This window comes from Phyllobates terribilis, unplaced genomic scaffold (genome assembly GCF_046119375.1).
Source record: "Phyllobates terribilis strain yellow unplaced genomic scaffold, ASM4611937v1 Scaffold_3__8_contigs__length_932513732, whole genome shotgun sequence".
Taxonomy (NCBI): domain Eukaryota; kingdom Metazoa; phylum Chordata; class Amphibia; order Anura; family Dendrobatidae; genus Phyllobates; species Phyllobates terribilis.
The window spans coordinates 11,294,362-11,314,664 of record NW_027362763.1 but is presented as its reverse complement, the minus strand read 5'-3'; the positions used below and the strand labels follow the sequence as shown (position 1 = coordinate 11,314,664).

The following is a 20,303-nucleotide window of genomic DNA, read 5'->3' as shown; positions in this document are numbered from 1 at the left end:
CCAGGTCCTCCTCTTGGATCCACTCTGCCCCCAGGTCCTCCTCTTGGATCCACTCTGCCCTTAGGTTCCCCCCTTGGATCCACTCTGCCCTCAGGCCCCCCTCTTCGATCCACTCCACTTCCTTGGTCTCCCCTTCCTCTGACACCTCATTTCTCCTCTTCTATATCTTACTCTCTGGTCCTCCCTCTTGTAGCCATTGTGTGTATCCCCTCATATATTGGGTCACCCCTGCCCGTCACCTCCCTCCTCATTTGTCCAACTCCTGCCCCTCCTCCCTTGTGCCCCTCCAGCATCCTCCTCCGCTCCCCTGTACGGATCCAGTCACCCCCTCCCGTGCAGTGCACCCCCTCCCTTCCAGTCTCGGCTCCGGTCTCGCACATGCGCAGTCCTCTGTGCGTTGGAGCCGCACATTGCGGCGGCCTGACCGGGATCCGGTGAGACAGGCGGAGAGCAGGGATCTACGGAGCGGGAGCGCGGAGAGCGGGTGTATGGAGGAAGCGTGATCCACCCAGCGCGGTGAGTGCACGACTGACACAGCGTGACACAGTGACACAGTGACACAGCACCTGCACAGCCGGCACAGCGTGAGCACACCGCAGCGACTGACCCTGCACAACACAGCATGGTGATAGACTGACCCTGCACAACAGTGATACACTGACCCTGCACAACACAGCATGGTGATAGACTGACCCTGCACAACAGTGATACACTGACCCTGCACAACAGTGATACACTGACCCTGCACAACAGTGATAGACTGACACTGCACAACAGTGATACACTGACACTGCACAACAGTGATAGACTGACACTGCACAACAGTGATACACTGACACTGCACAACAGTGATAGACTGACCCTGCACAACAGTGATAGACTGACACTGCACAACAGTGATACACTGACACTGCACAACAGTGATAGACTGACCCTGCACAACAGTGATACACTGACCCTGCACAACAGTGATAGACTGACACTGCACAACAGTGATACACTGACACTGCACAACAGTGATACACTGACCCTGCACAACAGTGATACACTGACCCTGCACAACAGTGATACACTGACCCTGCACAACAGTGATACACTGACCCTGCACAACAGTGATAGACTGACACTGCACAACAGTGATACACTGACACTGCACAACAGTGATACACTGACACTGCACAACAGTGATACACTGACCCTGCACAACAGTGATACACTGACCCTGCACAACAGTGATACACTGACCCTGCACAACAGTGATACACTGACCCTGCACAACAGTGATACACTGACCCTGCACAACAGTGATACACTGACCCTGCACAACAGTGATACACTGACCCTGCACAACAGTGATACACTGACCCTGCACAACAGTGATAGACTGACCCTGCACAACAGTGATACACTGACCCTGCACAACAGTGATACACTGACCCTGCACAACAGTGATACACTGACCCTGCACAACAGTGATACACTGACCCTGCACAACAGTGATACACTGACCCTGCACAACAGTGATACACTGACCCTGCACAACAGTGATACACTGACCCTGCACAACAGTGATACACTGACCCTGCACAACAGTGATACACTGACACTGCACAACAGTGATACACTGACCCTGCACAACAGTGATACACTGACCCTGCACAACAGTGATACACTGACCCTGCACAACAGTGATACACTGACCCTGCACAACAGTGATACACTGACCCTGCACAACAGTGATACACTGACCCTGCACAACAGTGATACACTGACACTGCACAACAGTGATACACTGACACTGCACAACAGTGATACACTGACACTGCACAACAGTGATAGACTGACACTGCACAACAGTGATACACTGACACTGCACAACAGTGATAGACTGACACTGCACAACAGTGATAGACTGACACTGCACAACAGTGATAGACTGACACTGCACAACAGTGATACACTGACACTGCACAACAGTGATACACTGCACAGCACAACACAGCACAACACACTGACACTGCACAACAGTGATACACTGACCCTGCACAGCACAGCACAACAGTGATACACTGACCCTGCACAGCACAGCACAACAGTGATACACTGACCCTGCACAACAGTGATACACTGACACTGCACAACAGTGATACACTGACCCTGCACAACAGTGATACACTGCACAGCACAACACAGCGCAACACAGCACAACACACTGACACTGCACAACAGTGATACACTGATACTGCACAACACAACACAGCATGGTGATACACTGACACTGCACAACATAGCATGGTGATACACTGCACAGCACAACACAGCATGGTGATACACTGCACAGCACAACACACTGACACTGCACAACAGTGATACACTGACACAGCACAGCACGGTGATAGACTGCACAGCACAGCGCGGTGATAGACTGCACAGCACAACACAACACACTGACACTGCACAACAGTGATACACTGACACTGCACAGCACGGTGATAGACTGCACAGCACAACACAACACACTGACACTGCACAACAGTGATACACTGACACTGCACAGCACAGCACGGTGATACACTGACACTGCACAGCACAGCACGGTGATACACTGCACAGCACAACACAGCATGGTGATACACTGCACAGCACTGCACAACAGTGATACACTGACACTGCACAGCACGGTGACACACTGACACTGCACAACAGTGATACACTGACCCTGCACAGCACAGCACGGTGATAGACTGCACAACACAACACACTGACACTGCACAACAGTGATACACTGACACTGCACAGCACGGTGATAGACTGCACAGCACTGCACAACAGTGATACACTGACACTGCACAGCACGGTGATAGACTGCACAGCACAGCACAACATGGTGATACACTGCACAGCACAACACAACACACTGACACTGCACAGCACAACAGTGATACACTGACCCTGCACAACACAGCACAACAGTGATACACTGACACTGCACAACAGTGATACACTGCACAGCACAACACAACACACTGACACTGCACAACAGTGATACACTGACCCTGCACAGCACAACAGTGATACACTGACCCTGCACAGCACAGCACAACAGTGATACACTGACCCTGCACAGCACAGCACAACAGTGATACACTGACCCTGCACAGCACAGCACAACAGTGATACACTGACCCTGCACAGCACAGCACAACAGTGATACACTGACCCTGCACAGCACAGCACAACAGTGATACACTGACCCTGCACAGCACAGCACAACAGTGATACACTGACCCTGCACAGCACAGCACAACAGTGATACACTGACCCTGCACAGCACAGCACAGCACAACAGTGATACACTGACCCTGCACAACAGTGATACACTGACCCTGCACAACAGTGATACACTGACCCTGCACAACAGTGATACACTGACACTGCACAACAGTGATACACTGACCCTGCACAACACAGCACGGTGATACACTGACCCTGCACAGCACAGCACGGTGATAGACTGCACAGCACAACACAACAGTGATACACTGCACAGCACAACACAACACACTGACACTGCACAACAGTGATACACTGACACTGCACAACAGTGATACACTGACCCTGCACAACAGTGATACACTGACCCTGCACAACAGTGATACACTGACCCTGCACAACAGTGATACACTGACCCTGCACAACAGTGATACACTGACCCTGCACAACAGTGATACACTGACCCTGCACAACAGTGATACACTGACCCTGCACAACAGTGATACACTGACCCTGCACAACAGTGATACACTGACACTGCACAACAGTGATACACTGACCCTGCACAACAGTGATACACTGACCCTGCACAACAGTGATACACTGACACTACACAGCACAGCACAACAGTGATACACTGACACTGCACAACAGTGATACACTGACACTGCACAGCACAACACAGCACGGTGATACACTGACCCTGCACAGCACAGCACAACAGTGATACACTGCACAACACAACACACTGACACTGCACAACAGTGATACACTGCACAGCACAACACAACACACTGACACTGCACAGCACAACAGTGATACACTGACACTGCACAACACAACACGGTGATACACTGACACTGCACAGCACAGCACGGTGATAGACTGCACAGCACAACACAGCATGGTGATACACTGCACAGCACATCACAACACACTGACACTGCACAACAGTGATACACTGACACTGCACAACAGTGATACACTGACACTGCACAACAGTGATACACTGACACTGCACAACACAACACGGTGATACACTGACTCTGCACAACACAGCATGGTGATACACTGACCCTGCACAGCACAGCATGGTGATACACTGACCCTGCACAACACAACACACTGACCCTGCACAGCACAGCACGGTGATACACTGACCCTGCACAACACAACACACTGACCCTGCACAACAGTGATACACTGACCCTGCACAACACAGCTTGGTGATACACTGACCCTGCACAGCACAGCATGGTGATACACTGCACAACACAACACACTGACCCTGCACAACACAGCACGGTGATACACTGCACAGCACAACACAACACACTGACCCTGCACAACACAGCATGGTGATACACTGACCCTGCACAGCACAGCATGGTGATACACTGCACAGCACAACACAACACACTGACACTGCACAACAGTGAAACACTGACACTGCACAGCACAACAGTGATACACTGACACTGCACAACACAACACACTGACACTGCACAGCACAACACGGTGATACACTGCACAGCACAGCACAACACAGCACGGTGATACACTGACACTGCACAGCACAGCACAACAGTGATACACTGACACTGCACAGCACAGCACGGTGATAGACTGCACAGCACAGCACAACATGGTGATACACTGCACAGCACAACACAACACACTGACAGTGCACAGCACAGCACAACACACTGACACTGCACAGCACAGCATGGTGATAGACTGCACAGCACAGCACAACAGTAATACACTGACACTGCACAGCACAGCACGGTGATAGACTGCACAGCACAGCACAACATGGTGATACACTGCACAGCACAACACAACACACTGACACTGCACAGCACAACACACTGACACTGCACAGCACAGCATGGTGATAGACTGCACAGCACAACAGTAATACACTGACACTGCACAGCACAGCATGGTGATAGACTGCACAGCACAACAGTAATACACTGACACTGCACAGCACAGCACGGTGATAGACTGCACAGCACAACACAGCATGGTGATACACTGCACAGCACAACACAACACACGGACACTGCACAGCACAGCACAACACACTGACACTGCACAGCACAGCATGGTGATACACTGACCCTGCACAACACAGCACAACAGTGATACACTGACACTGCGCAGCACAGCATGGTGATACACTGACACTGCACAACACAACACACTGACACTGCACAACACAGCACAGCATGGTGATACACTGACACTGCACATCACAGCACAGCATGGTGATACACTGACACTGCACAACACAACAGTGATACACTGACCCTGCACAGCACGGTGATACACTGCACAGCACAACACAACACACTGACACTGCACAACAGTGATACACTGACACTGCACAGCACAGCATGGTGATACACTGCACAGCACAACACAGCACGGTGATACACTGACACTGCACAACACAACAGTGATACACTGACCCTGCTCAGCACAGCATGGTGATACACTGACACTGCACAACACAACAGTGATACACTGACCCTGCACAGCACAGCACGGTGATACACTGCACAGCACAACACAACACACTGACACTGCACCGCACAACAGTGATACACTGACACTGCACAGCACAGCATGGTGATACACTGACACTGCACAGCACAACACACTGACACTGCACAACACAACACACTGACACTGCACCTGCACAGCCGACACAGCGTGACCACACAGCAGCGCCAGCGACTGACCCTGCACAACAGTGATACACTGACACTGCACAGCACAGCATGGTGGTACACTGACCCTGCACAGCACAACACACTGACACTGCACAACACAACACACTGACACTGCACCTGTACAGCCGACACAGCGTGACCACACAGCAGCGCCAGCGACTGACCCTGCACAGCACAGCACGGTGATAGACTGCACAGCACAACACAACACACTGACCCTGCACAGCACAACAGTGATACACTGACCCTGCACAGCACAACAGTGATACACTGACCCTGCACAGCACAACAGTGATACACTGACACTGCACAGCACAACAGTGATACACTGACACTGACAGCACGGTGATAGACTGACACTGCACTGCACAACACAGTGATAGACTGACACTGCACAACACACTGACACTGCACAACACAGCATGGTGATACACTGACACTGCACAACAGTGATACACTGACCCTGCACAGCACAGCATGGTGATACACTGCACAGCACAACACGGTGACACTGCACCGCACAACAGTGATACACTGACACTGCACAGCACAGCATGGTGATACACTGACACTGCACAGCACAGCATGGTGATACACTGCACAGCACAACACGGTGACACTGCACCGCACAACAGTGATACACTGACACTGCACAACACAGTGATACACTGACACTGCACAGCACAACAGTGATACACTGACACTGCACAGCACAGCACAACACACTGACACTGCACAGCACAGCATGGTGATACACTGACTACACAACACAGTGATACACTGACACTGCACCGCACAACAGTGATACACTGACACTGCACCGCACAACAGTGATACACTGACACTGCACAACAGTGATACACTGACACTGCACAGCACAACAGTGATACACTGACACTGCACTGCACAACAGTGATAGACTGACACTGCACAGCACAACACAACACACTGACACTGCACAACACAGCATGGTGATACACTGACACTGCACAGCACAACAGTGATACACTGCACTGCACAACACAGTGATAGACTGACACTGCACAGCACAACACAACACATTGACACTGCACAACACAGCATGGTGATACACTGACACTGCACAACAGTGATACACTGACCCTGCACAGCACAGCATGGTGATACACTGCACAGCACAACACGGTGCCACTGCACCGCACAACAGTGATACACTGCACAGCACAGCATGGTGATACACTGACACTGCACAACACAGTGATACACTGACACTGCACCGCACAACAGTGATACACTGACACTGCACAACACAGTGATACACTGACACTGCACAGCACAACAGTGATACACTGACACTGCACAACACAGTGATACACTGACACTGCACAGCACAGCATGGTGATACACTGACACTGCACAGCACAGCATGGTGATACACTGCACAGCACAACACGGTGACACTGCACCGCACAACAGTGATACACTGACACTGCACAGCACAGCATGGTGATACACTGACACTGCACAACACAGTGATACACTGACACTGCACCGCACAACAGTGATACACTAACACTGCACAACACAGTGATACACTAACACTGCACAACACAGTGATACACTGACACTGCACAGCACAACAGTGATACACTGACACTGCACTCCACAACACAGTGATAGACTGACACTGCACAGCACAACACACTGACACTGCACAACACAGCATGGTGATACACTGACCCTGCACAACAGTGATACACTGACCCTGCACAGCACAGCATGGTGATACACTGCACAGCACAACACAACACACTGACATTGCACAACACAGCATGGTGATACACTGACACTGCACAACACCGTGATACACTGACACTGCACCGCACAACAGTGATACACTGCACCGCACAACAGTGATACACTGACACTGCACAGCACATCAGTGATACACTGACACTGCACAGCACAACAGTGATACACTGACACTGCACAGCACAACAGTGATACACTGACACTGCACTCCACAACACAGTGATAGACTGACACTGCACAGCACAACACACTGACACTGCACAACACAGCATGGTGATACACTGACACTGCACAACACAGTGATACACTGACACTGCACAGCACAACAGTGATACACTGACACTGCACTCCACAACACAGTGATACACTGACACTGCACAGCACAACAGTGATACACTGACACTGCACAACACAGTGATACACTGACACTGCACAGCACAACAGTGATACACTGACACTGCACAGCACAACGCAGTGATACACTGACACTGCACAACGCAGTGATACACTGACACTGCACAGCACAACACAGTGATACACTGACACTGCACAGCACAACACAGTGATAGACTGACCCTGCACAGCACAACATGGTGATACACTGCACAACAGTGATACACTGACACTGCACAGCACAACAGTGATACACTGACACTGCACAGCACAACAGTGATACACTGACACTGCACAGCACAACAGTGATACACTGACACTGCACTGCACAACACAGTGATACACTGACACTGCACAACACGGTGATACACTGACACTGCACAACACAGTGATACACTGACACTGCACTGCACAACACAGTGATACACTGACACTGCACTGCACAACACAGTGATACACTGACACTGCACTGCACAACACAGTGATACACTGACACTGCACAGCACAACAGTGATACACTGACACTGCACAGCACAACAGTGATACACTGACACTGCACTGCACAACACGGTGATACACTGACACTGCACAACACGGTGATACACTGACACTGCACAACACGGTGATACACTGACACTGCACAACACAGTGATACACTGACACTGCACAGCACAACACAGTGATACACTGACACTGCACAGCACAACACAGTGATACATTGACACTGCACAGCACAACACAGTGATACACTGACACTGCACAACACAGCATGGTGATAGACTGACACTGCACAGCACAACAGTGATACACTGACACTGCACAGCGCAACACAGTGATACACTGACACTGCACAGCATAACACGGTGATACACTGACACTGCACAGCACAACACAGTGATACACTGACACTGCACAGCACAACACAGTGATACACTGACACTGCACAGCATAACACGGTGATACACTGACACTGCACAACACAACACAGTGATACAATGACACTACACAACAGTGATACACTGACGCTGCACAGCACAACACAGTGATACACTGACACTGCACAGCACAACACAGTGATACACTGCACAGCACAACACAGTGATACACTGACACTGCACAGCACAGTGATACACTGACACTGCACAGCACAACACAGTGATACACTGACACTGCACTGCACAACAGTGATACACTGACACTGCACTGCACAACACAGTGATACACTGACACTGCACAGCACAACAGTGATACACTGACACTGCACAACACAGTGATACACTGACACTGCACAACACAGTGATACACTGACACTGCACAGCACAACAGTGATACACTGACACTGCACAGCACAACACAGTGATACACTGACACTGCACAGCACAACACAGTGATACACTGACACTGCACAGCACAACACAGTGATACACTGACACTGCACAGCACAACACAGTGATACACTGACACTGCACAGCACAACAGTGATACACTGACACTGCACAGCACAACACAGTGATACACTGACTCTGCTCAGCACAACAGTGATACACTGACACTGCACAGCACAGTGATACACTGACACTGCACAGCACAACAGTGATACACTGACACTGCACAACACAGTGATACACTGACACTGCACAGCACGGTGATACACTGACACTGCACAGCATAACACAGTGTGACACTGCACAACACCGTGATACACTGACACTGCACAACACAAAACAGTGATACACTGACACTGCACAACAGTGATACACTGACACTGCACAGCACAACAGTGATACACTGACACTGCACAACACAACAGTGATACACTGACACTGCACAGCACAACAGTGATACACTGACACTGCACAGCACAACAGTGATACACTGACACTGCACAGCACAACAGTGATACACTGACACTGCACAGCACAACAGTGATACACTGACACTGCACAGCACAACAGTGATACACTGACACTGCACAGCACAACAGTGATACACTGACACTGCACAGCACAACAGTGATACACTGACACTGCACAACAGTGATACACTGACACTGCACAGCACAACAGTGATACACTGACACTGCACAGCACAACAGTGATACACTGACACTGCACAACAGTGATACACTGACACTGCACAGCACAACAGTGATACACTGACACTGCACAGCACAACAGTGATACACTGACACTGCACAGCACAACAGTGATACACTGACACTGCACAGCACAACAGTGATACACTGACACTGCACAACACAGTGATACACTGACACTGCACAGCACAACACAGTGATACACTGACACTGCACAGCATAACAGTGATACACTGACACTGCACAGCATAACAGTGATACACTGACACTGCACAGCATAACAGTGATACACTGACACTGCACAGCACAACAGTGATACACTGACACTGCACAGCACAACAGTGATACACTGACACTGCACAGCACGGTGATACACTGACACTGCAGAGCACAACACAGTGATACACTGACACTGCAGAGCACAACACAGTGATACACTAACACTGCACAGCATAACAGTGATACACTGACACTGCACAGCATAACAGTGATACACTGACACTGCACAGCACAGTGATACACTGACACTGCACAGCACAACAGTGATACACTGACACTGCACAGCACAACAGCGATACACTGATACTGCACAACAGTGATACACTGACGCTGCACAACACAGTGATACTGACACTGCACAGCACAACACGGTGATACACTGACACTGCACAGCATAACACAGTGTGAGACTGCACAACACCGTGATACACTGACACTGCACAACACAAAACAGTGATACACTGACACTGCACAACAGTGATACACTGACACTGCACAGCACAACACAGTGATACTGACACTGCACAACACAACAGTGATACACTGACACTGCACAGCACAACACAGTGATACACTGACACTGCACAGCACAGCAGTGATACACTGACACTGCACAGCACAGCAGTGATACACTGACACTGCACAGCACAATAGTGATACACTGACACTGCACAGCACAATAGTGATACACTGACACTGCACAGCACAACAGTGATACACTGACACTGCACAGCACAACAGTGATACACTGACACTGCACAGCACAACAGTGATACACTGACACTGCACAGCTCAACACAGTGATACACTGACACTGCACAGCTCAACACAGTGATACACTGACACTGCACAGCACGGTGATACACTGACACTGCACAGCACGGTGATACACTGACACTGCACAGCACAGTGATACACTGACACTGCACAACACGGTGATACACTGACACTGCACAGCACAACACGGTGATACACTGACACTGCACAGCACAACAGTGATACACTGACACTGCACAACACAACAGTGATACACTGACACTGCACAGCACAACAGTAATACACTGACACTGCACAACACAACAGTGATACACTGACACTGCACAGCACAACAGTGATACACTGACACTGCACAGCACAACAGTGATACACTGACACTGCACAGCACAACATTGATACATTGACACTGCACAGCACAACACAGTGATACACTGACACTGCACAGCACAACACAATGATACACTGACACTGCACAACACAACAGTGATACACTGACACTGCACAGCACAACAATGATACACTGACACTACACAGCACGGTGATACACTGACACTGCACAACACAACACGGTGATACACTGACACTGCACAACACAACACAGTGCTACACTGACACTGCACAACACAACACAGTGCTACACTGACACGACACTGCACAACACAGTGATACACTGACAATGCACAACACAGCACGGTGATACACTGACACTGCACAACACAACACGGTGATACACTGACACTGCACAGCACAACACGGTGATACACTGACACTGCACAGCACGGTGATACGCTGACAATGCACAGCACGGTGATACGCTGACAATGCACAGCATGGTGATACACTGACAATGCACAGCACGGTGATACACTGACACTGCACAGCACGGTGATACACTGACATTGCACAGCACGGTGATACACTGACATTGCACAGCACGGTGATACACTGACACTGCACAACACAACACGGTGATACACTGACACTGCACAACACAACACGGTGATACACTGACACTGCACAACACAACACGGTGATACACTGACACGACACTGCACAACACAGTGATACACTGACAATGCACAACACAGCACAACACAGTGATACACTGACACTGCACAGCACCGTGATACACTGACATTGCACAGCACGGTGATACACTGACATTGCACAGCACGGTGATACACTGACACTGCACAGCACAACACAGTGATACACTGACACTGCAGAAAACAGTGACTCACCGCACAACACAACGTGACACAGTGACACTGCATAACATGATACACTGTTACTCTACAACACAATGTTAGATGCTCCACAACTCAATGAGAGATACTATCACTGCAGGACACAACAGGAGACACTGTCACTGCATGACAAAACATGAGTCCACAACACAACGTGATACACTGATACATCATACTACAAACTGATAATCTTAATGCACAACATGAGAAACTGTCACTGCACAAGACAATGTGAGATACTGTCACTGCATGACACAATTTTACAACGCAATACTACACAACGTGATACTGCACAGCAAAGTGCAATACACTGTTAATGTGCCTTGGAGATGTCCTCATGACAGCACTGATTTACATTTAAGAAAATTACAAAAAGGAAACTGGGCTAATGCAAAAGTTTGGGCACCATTGGAGATTTGAGGGCTCAGATAACTTTGACCAAGATTTCAGACCTTAATTAGCCTGTTAGGGTTCTGTCTTGTTCACTATCATCGTTAGGAAAGTCCGGTGATGTAAATTTCTTAGCTTTCTAAAAGCCCAGCCTCCTCTAATCTTGTGCCAAAAACCAGCGGCCTTGGGTCCTTCTAAGCAGCTGCCGAGCACTCTGAAAATGGTGGAGGCCACAAAGCAGGAGAACGCTATAAAAAGATAGCAAATCTTTTCCAAGTTGCCCTTTCCTCAGTTCGAAATGTAAGTAAGAAATGGCAGTTTCCAGAAACAGTGGAGGTCAAGATAAGGTCTGGAAGACCAAGCAAAACTTCAGTGAGAATTGCTCGTAGGATTGCTAGAGAGGCAAATAAGAACCCCTGCTTGACTTCAGAAGACCTTCACAAAGATTTAATGGACTCTGGAGTTGTGGTACATTGTTCTACTGTTCAGAGACACCTGCACAAATATGGCCTTCATGGAAGATTCATCAGAAGAAAACCTTTACTGTGTCGTCACCATAAAATTCAGCATCAGACGTGCAAAATAACATCTAAACAAGCCTGATGCATAGTGGAAACAAGTCCTGTGGATCGATGAGGGTAAAATAGAACTCTTTGGCCACAATGATCAAAAGTATGTGTGGAGAAAAAAGGGCGCAGAATTTCAGGAAAAGAACATCTCGCCGACCATTAACCCCTTTACAACCCAAGGTGGTTTGCACGTTAATGACCGGGCCAATTTTTACAATTCTGACCACTGTCACTTTATGAGGTAATTACTCTGGAACGCTTTAACGGATTCCCCTGATTCTGAGATTGTTTTTTTGTGACATATTGTACTTCATGATTGTGGTAAAATTTATTCGATATCACTTGCGTTTATTTGTGAAAAATCTAAAATTTTGAAAATTTTGCAATTTTCAAACTTTGAATTTTCATGCCCTTAAATCAGAGAGATATGTCACACAAAATAGTTAATAAATAACATTTCCCACATGTCTACTTTACATCAGCACAATTTTGGAACCCAAATTTTTTTTTGTTAGGGAGCTATAAGGGTTAAAAGTTGACCAGCGATTTCTCATTTTTCCAACAAAATTTACAAAACCATTTTTTTAGGGACCACATCACATTTGAAGCCACTTTGAGGGGTCTATATGACAGAAAATACCCAAAAGTGACACCATTCTAAAAACTGCACCCCTCGAGGTGCTCAAAACCACATTCAAGAACTTTATTAACCCTTCAGGTGCTTCACAGGAATTTTTGGAATGTGGAAGAAAAAAATTAACATTTAACTTTTTTCACAAAAAATGTTACTTTAGACACAATTTTTTTTATTTTCGCAGGGGTAACAAGAAAAAATGGACCCCAAAATTTGTTGTGCAATTTCCCCTGGGCACACAGATACCCCATATGTGGGGAAAAAACACTGTTTGGGTGCATGGCAGGGCTCGGAAGGGAAGGAGCGCCATTTGACTTTTTGAATGTAAAATTTGCTTGAATAATTAGCGGACGCCATGTTGCGTTTGGAGAGCCCCTGATGTGCCTAAACAGTGGAAACCCCCCACAAGTGACACCATTTTGGAAACTAGACCCCTCAGGGAACTTATCTAGATGTGTGGTGGGCACCTTGAACCCCCAGGTGCTTCACAGAAGTTTATAACATTGAGCCGTAAAAATAAAATTTTCACATTTTTCCCACAAAAATGTTTTTCAGCCCCCAATTTTGCATTTTCATAAGGGTAACAGGAGAAAGGGCACCATGAAGTTTGTTGTACAATTCCTCCTGAGCACGCAGATACCCCATATGTGGGGGAAAACCACTGTTTGGGCGCACGGCAGGGCTCGGACCGGAAGGAACGCCATTTGACTTTTTGATTGTAAAATTTGCTTGAATAATTAGCGGATGTGCCCCTGATGTACCTAAACAGTGGAAACCCCCCCACAAGTGACACCATTTTGGAAACTAGACCCCTCAGGGAACTTATCTAGATGTGTGGTGAGCACCTTGAATCCCCAAGTCCTTGACAGAAGTTTATAACATGGAGCCGTGAAAATAAAAAACTCAAACTTTTTCCACAAAAATGATGTTTTAGCCCCAATTTTTTTATTTTCACAAGGGTAAGAGGAGAAAATGGACCCCAAAAACTTTTGTGCAATTTCTCCTGACTACGCCAATACCCCATATGTGGGGAAAATACAGTGTTTGGGCGCACGGCAGAGTTCAGAAGGGAAGAAGCACTGTGTGACTTTTTGAACGCAAAATCGTCTGGAATCGAGAGCGGACGCCATGTCGCTTTTGGAAAGCCCCTGATGTGCCTAAACAGTGGAAACCCCCCACAAGCGACCCCATTTTGGAAACTAGACCCCTCAAGGATTTTATCAAGGGGTATAGTGAACATTTTGAACCCAGAGGTGCGACACAGCATTTGATAACATTAGGTCATCATATTGAATAAGTTGTCATTAGTCTTGAGCGCAAGTGCTCGCTACTTGAGTTTGCATCGGGTACTCAGGTATGCACCATGTATCGCGGGTGCTCGAGTGACATGCTCGAGTCCCCACCCACATGTTTCACGGCTGTTAGACAACCCAAAAAAAACATGTGGGGATCGCTCGAGCATGGCAGGCAATCCCCGCAAGATTTTTTTGGCCACAAGGCATATAGGGCAGAGACTCAAGCACCCGCGATACTCAATGCATACCCGAGCACCCGATGCAAACTATAGTAGCGAGCACTTGCTCTCAACACTAGTCGCCATATCGTCATCTTTTTTTTTTTTTTTTACTTTTGAAAAAAAAACAAACAACTCTAACACCAACCCCTGCCCTAGCGTTTATTTTTTACGCCGTTCCTCGTGCGGTATAAGTGATTAGACGACCTTATTCTTCGGGTCGGTGCGATTACAGCGATACCAGAATTATATCGGGTTTTTATGATTGACAGCTGTCACACACTAAAAGACACATATTTTGTAAAATCTAGTTATTGCATCGCCATATTTTGAGAGCTATAATTTATCCATATTTTGGCCGACAGAGTCATGTGACGGCTTGTTTTTTGCGGGATGAGTTGACGTTGTTATTGGTGCCATTTTCAGGCACGTGACATGTTTTGATCGCTTTCTATTCCGATTTTTGGGAGGCAGAATAAACAAAAACCAACAATTCAGGAATTTTTTTTTTATTTTTTTTTTTATTCTGTTCTGCGTGTGGTGAAATTGATAAGGCAGCTTTATTCTTCGGGTCAGTACGTTTACGGCGGTACCACATTTCTATCGTTTTTCTATGTTTTGGCGCTTTTACACAATAAAAGCTATTTTATAGAAAAAAAATATTTTTTTGCATCGCTTTATTCTGAGAGCTGGAACTTTTTCATTTTTCGGCTGATGGAGCTGTATGGCGGCTTGTTTTTTGAGGGACGAGATTATGTTTTCAGCGGTACCATTTTTATTTACATCCGTCATTTTGATCGCGTGTTATTCCATTTTTTGTTTGGCGTTATGATGATAAAGCATTGTCTTTTGCTTCGTTTTTTTTTTTTTTTTTTTTACCGTGTTCACTGAAGGGGTTAACTAGTGGGACAGTTTTATAGGTCAGGTCGTTCTGGACGCGGCGATACCAAATATGTGTACTTTTATTGTTTGTTGTTTTTTTTTTCATAATAATATTTATTGATGGGTACATTCTATTTTTATTTTTGTTGGATTATTTTTTTTATTTATTTTTTAATATTTTTACAAATTTTTTTTTTTTTTCACTTTCTGAAAGTTTTTTTATTTGTATACTTTGTCCCACTCTGGGACTTTCACTTTTTTTATTCTGATCGCCTGCATAGCACAGTAATGGAGCACCATCCCTGTGCCATGCAGGCTGTCAGCGCTGCACAGGGAGAAGATAGTTTGGTCATGCACTGCGCATGACCAAACGGTCTTACTGCTGTCTGGTGACCCGGATGTTGTCATGACGACATCGGGTCGTCATGGCAACATCCGGGAAGCCGCGGCAGGCAGCGCTGCAGGCCGGAAGAGGAGGTGAATATCCCGATCACCTCCCCTTAGCCACCGCAATGCTGCGATCGACTTAAATCGCGACATTGCGGGGGTTAATGTGCCGGTAGCGGTGCGGGACCTCTCCCTGCACATAGTACCGGGTGTCAGCTGTGACAATCAGCTGACACCCGGCGGCGATCGCGCCCCACAGCCTGTGTGCTCGTTCGATCGCCATGACGTACTAATACGGCTCAGGCTCTTAAAGCCCAGGGCACAGACGCGTATTAATACGTCATGGGCTTTAAAGGGGTAAAGGGGAGATATCTGGGACTGCCTAATTGGTGGAAGCCATCTGTCAATCAGCATGGCACCAGTAGTCCCGCCCTGTCAACAGGAAGAGAAACTGCTGCTCTGTTGCTGAATCTCTGGCAGGAGCGGTCAATGACGGGCGCAGAGTACAACAGATAGGTAGTTACCTCTGTTAGCAACTACATGCCTTTTTTTTTTTTAAGTCCCGAATATCCTCTTTAAGCATGGGGGTGGATTAATAATGCTTTGGGGTTGTGTTGGATTCGATAAAATTTCAACAAATTCTTGATGCAAATGTAACATCATCTGTAAAAAAAGCTGAAGGTGAAGAGAGGATGGCTTCTACAAATGGATAATTGATCATAAACACACGTCAAAATCCACAATAGACAACCTCAAAAGGCGCTCGCTGAAGGGTTTACAATGGCCCTCACAGTCCCCTGATCTGAACATCATTGAAAATCTGTGACTAGACTTCAAAATAGCAGAGGAGGCCAGACGCCCCAGGAATCTCACAGAACTGGAAGAATTCTCCAAGGAAGAATGGATGAAAATCCCTCAAACAAGAACTGAAAGACTCTTATCTGGCTACAAAAAGCGTTTACAAGGTGTGAAACTTGCAAAAGGGGGCGCTCCTAGGTACTAACCCCAAACTTTTGCATCTGCCCATTTTACTTTTTGTAATTTTTAAATTGTAAAAAATGAATATATATATATATATATTTTTTTTTTTGCCTAAAATACAAAAGAAATGTGTCATCTCCAAGGAGTTTGTATGTTCTCCCTGTCTTTGCGTGGGTTTCCTCCGGGTTTTCCGGTTTCCTCCCACACTCCAAAGACATACTGATAGGGAAATTAGATTGTGAGCCCCGATGAGGGCAGTGCCGATATTGTCTGTAAAGCGCTGCGGAATTAATCCTGATAGATAAGTGAGTAAAATAAATAAATCTTTAACTTTAGGCCTTTTATAGATCATTTCATCTTCAGCTTGCTTAACTTTTCACAATAACAGTAGTTTTGACCAGGGGTGCCCAAACTTTTTTACATGTCATTGTCCCTAATCAGAGGGGAGAAGTGGATATTGGATCTTTCGTCACACTCAGGAGTTACTAACGATCACTCACCTGTTCTGTAGTCCCTGTTACAGGTCTGGTAGCCTTTCACGTCTACCTGTCCTATTCAGACCTTTGTGTCTCCATGGTAACCGACCACCCGCACCCTTTATTGTCTGATTTCTGCGGTCATCTTTTACTTCACAGTAACCAAAGGAATATATAATAGGAACAGACAGGAGGAGTATGAAGGCAGGATCAGACTACACTGCGTTGTTTGTAGTCTGTTACCATGGAGACGCATAGACGTGCATTCGAGCTGTAAATAAGTGATTTTTTTTTTTTATGAGAACTAATTGTAACTTTGCATCAGTTTTCATTTTCGATGAATAATTAAATGAAAATTGTTTGCAAATGTCTACATTCCCTTGTATAAAATCACATAATAGAGTCACAACGGTGCTTCTGACTGCGCGGTCAGCTCCGGTCATGGGTGTAGTTGCCTTCCATGACTATTAAGGGGTGTAATCAGCATATTAGTTGTTACCTTTGCAGTTGGACCTGAATGTGGGGACCCCTGTGTGAGATGTGGGGATCCTCCATGTTGGTATGCCAAGCACACGGCAGGGGACCAGTTTGGAGCAGCATTTGGCGACCAATGTGGGCAATAATGTAAGATGTCACCGTATGTCGCCATCATCACCGAGAAAAGAGGGTAAAGTCTGAGAATGGCGGCAATGTGACACACAGGACACGTTGCCGCTGACTGATAATTAGATGGATCGTGGCCTAGGAGGGATCAGTAAATCTACGGGTGAACGCCATGGGGCGCAGCGCTGAGCGACTCCTGAACGTCTACAGGGAGAATCAATCAATAACGGAAACTCCATCATCACCTGTGAGGAGGGAAAACCCGGGAGGATGGTGAAGGGGCAGAGCGATGGTCACAACACGGTGCGGGGTGCACCCTGCGCTCCGCTCACCAGAGGGGGACACCCAACACTCCTCCACACAGGAAGATGGCAGCGAGCTGCGCCACATCCTGGGTAACCGGGTACTATCTCAGATTTATCATTATTACCTCACATTTATCGTTATACATTACACCGTGGCTCAGTGGTTAGCACTGTAAGGTGGCTCAGTGGTTAGCACTGTATGGTGGCTCAGTGGTTAGCACTGTATGGTGGCTCAGTGGTTAGCACTGTATGGTGGCTCAGTGGTTAGCACTGTATGGTGGCTCAGTGGTTAGCACTGTATGGTGGCTCAGTGGTTAGCACTGTATGGTGGCTCAGTGGTTAGCACTGTATGGTGGCTCAGTGGTTAGCACTGTAAGGTGGCTCAGTGGTTAGCACTGTAGCTTTGCAGCGCTGGGGTCCTGGATTCAAATCCCACCAAGGACAACATCTGCAAGGAGTTTGTATGTCCAAAGACATACTGATAGGGAATGTAGATTTTGAGCCCCTATGGGGACAGTGATGATGTCTGTGAAGTGCTAGGGAACATGATAGTGCTATATAAGCAAAGCATAATAAATAAATAATAAATAACCTCACATTTGGCGTTATAAGCTATTACCGCACATTTATGGTTATTCATTATTACTTCACACTTATTATTAGTATTACCTCACACTTATCGTTATTATTACCTCACACTTATTATTATTATTACCTCACACTTATTGTTATTATTACCTCACACTTATCGTTATTATTACCTCACACTTATCGTTATTATTACCTCACACTTACTGTTATTATTACCTCACACTTATCGTTATTATTACCTCACACTTATCGTTATTCCCTCACACTTATTATTATTATTACCTAACACTTATTATTATTATTATTACCTCACACTTATCGTTATTATTACCTCACACTTATTGTTATTATTACCTCACACTTATTGTTATTACCT

The 20,303-nt window shown here is 47.0% G+C and overlaps 1 protein-coding gene across 2 annotated transcripts in view; it reads left to right on the top strand.

Annotated features, from left to right (window-relative positions):
• The first annotated feature begins 326 nt into the window (after positions 1–326).
• MAPRE3 (microtubule associated protein RP/EB family member 3) overlaps positions 327–20,303 on the top strand; it is a 274,713-nt gene continuing 254,736 nt past the window's right edge. Inside the window, exon 1 of one of the 2 annotated variants that reach the window (XM_073673650.1) lies at positions 327–516. The gene's annotated coding sequence lies outside the window, so the exon portion shown is untranslated. The remainder of the gene's footprint in view (positions 517–20,303) is intronic. The other variant, XM_073673651.1, reaches the window with a different exon arrangement.